Raw genomic sequence first — 2,500 nt, 5'->3', positions numbered from 1 at the left:
TACATCATCATAACATCGGATCGGATGTGTATCCATCGAAGTTCCATCGACACTTCGAGAAGATCGAACATAGCTTCCTAGCATGTTAAAGGTTCGGTGCTAATGGGGACATAAAGATCCCACGACGTTCCAAACGAAAGTAAAGTGTTCCGTGCGTGTGAACTACGTTGTCCCATGTGCCGGCTCTCGACTCCTAAGATGTCCCATGTAAATGCCCTTCGTGGGAAAGAATGTCCCGTGCAACGTCCCTTGATGATCCCCATAAGGTGTCCCATGTGCGTCCCATGATGTCCCATGCGCGTCCCGTGCCGTCCGAGCCTCACCAAGGCCGTCCCATGCGCGTCCCGTGCCGTCCGAGCCTCACCAAGGCCGTCCCATGCGCGTCTCGTGCCGTCCCGAGCTGTGCCGAGGCCGTCCCGTGCTGTCCCATGCCGTCCCGAGCCTCGCCAAGGCCGTCCCGTGCCGTCCGAGCTGTGCCGAGGCCGTCCCGTGCCGTCCCGTGCTGTCCCATGCCGTCCCGAGCCTCGCCAAGGCCGTCCCGTGCCGTCCGAGCTGTGCCGAGGCCGTCCCGTGCCGTCCCGTGCTGTCCCATGCCGTCCCGAGCCTCGCCAAGGCCGTCCCGTGCCGTCCGAGCTGTGCCGAGGCCGTCCCGTGCCGTCCCGTGCTGTCCCATGCCGTCCCGAGCCTCGCCAAGGCCGTCCCATGCGCGTCCCGTGCCGTCCGAGCTGTGCCGAGGCCGTCCCGTGCTGTCCCATGCCGTCCCGAGCCTCGCCAAGGCCGTCCCATGCGCGTCCCGTGCCGTCCGAGCCTCACAAAGGCCGTCCCAGGCCGTCCCGTGCCGTCCCATGCGCGTCCCGTGCCGTCCGAGCCTCACCAGGGCCGTGACATGCCGTCCCGAGCCTGACCAAGGCCGTCCCGAGCCTCACCAAGGCCGTCCCATGCGCGTCCCGAGCTGTCCCATGCCGTCCCGAGCCTTAGCAAGGCCGTCCCATTCGCGTCCCGTGCTGTCCCATGCCGTCCCGAGCCTTAGCAAGGCCGTCCCATTCGCGTCCCGTGCCGTCCCATGCGCGTCCCGTGCTGTCCCGTGCCGTCCCGAGCCTGACCAATGCTGTCCCGTGCGCGTCCCATTCTTTTGGCTCGGCTGGCCCGTGCATTCTATGGGGTCGTGGGACATTTCGAAATCCACCCGGGCCATTTCGACTCTCTCTTCATTAATACTATTGAGGTATTATTTATGAATTATTGGAGAAAAGAAACGGAAGAAAATATTTTTTTTTCTATTTTTTATGAATTTTCCGGTGTTTATTCACTTAAAAATTCATAGAAAAATAAATATTTATCGGAATCGCTATTATAATATATCAAAAAAATCCTTGCGAAAAGACCTTTCCAACGAGTATAAGTTTGCTGGATTCCGACGAGTAACGAAGGAGTAAAGGCCCAGTATGCTTGGTTAAAAAATTGATGTTTCCTTGTGAAAATAGGAAAAACAATAACTTTGCACTATAAGGGGGAGGGTTGAGCTCCTTCCCCAGAGCGTGCACAGCACTTGTGCTGGCACGTTCCCTAGTGCTCGCCAAGCACCATAGGGCATCCAAAGGGCAAAGCTCGGCCTACTACATGATGGGAAGCTTCTAATATGTCGGAATACGAAGAGATTTCGTGCGACCCGAAGCTCGGCTCGGGCGTCCCGGCCTGTGCCGAGCTGTGCCGAGCGCGTCCCAGGCCGTCCCGAGCCAAGTCTCGGGCGTCCCAGGCCGGCCCGAGCAAAGTCTCGGACGTCCCAGGCCGTCCCGAGCTGTGTCGAGGCCGTCCCAGGGCGTCCCGAGCTGGAGCGAGGGCGTCCCAGGCCGTCCCGAGCCAAGTCTCGGGCGTCCCAGGCCGTCCCGAGCAAAGTCTCGGACGTCCCAGGCCGTCCCGAGCAAAGTCTCGGGCGTCCCAGGCCGTCCCGAGCTGTGCCGAGGCCGTCCCAGGCCGTCCCGAGCTGTGGCAAGGGCGTCCCAGGCCGTCCCGAGCAAAGTCTCGGGCGTCCCATGCCGTCCCGAGCTGTGGCAAGGGCGTCCCAGGCCGTCCCGTGCTGTGCCGAGGCCGTCCCGAGCCTAGTCTCGGGCGTCCCAGGCCGTCCCGAGCTATGGCGAGGGCGTCCCAGGCCGTCCCGAGCCAAGTCTCGGGCGTACCTGGCCGTCTCGAGCTGTAGCGAGGGCGTCCCATGCCGTCCCGGGATGTCCCATGCGCGTCCCGTGCCGGCCCGAGCAACAGCTCGGGCGTCCCGTGCCTCGGCCCTTCCAAGTGGTGCTTCGTCGGACATCTCGATATCCACTCGAGCATTTTCGACCATTCTCCATATGTGGGTGTGTGGGTATTTATCAGGAATATTGGAGAAAGAATCGGGAAAAAAATATTTTTTTTCTATTTTTTTTGAATTTTTAATTGTTTATTCACTTAAAAATTCATAAAAAAATAAATATTTATCGGAATCGCTATTATTATATATCAAAAG

Source organism: Eschscholzia californica, unplaced genomic scaffold (genome assembly GCF_041429995.1).
Source record: "Eschscholzia californica isolate CP2 unplaced genomic scaffold, dmEscCali1.0.p SCAF_27, whole genome shotgun sequence".
NCBI classification, from domain to species: domain Eukaryota; kingdom Viridiplantae; phylum Streptophyta; class Magnoliopsida; order Ranunculales; family Papaveraceae; genus Eschscholzia; species Eschscholzia californica.
Note: the sequence above shows the minus strand (reverse complement) of the source record.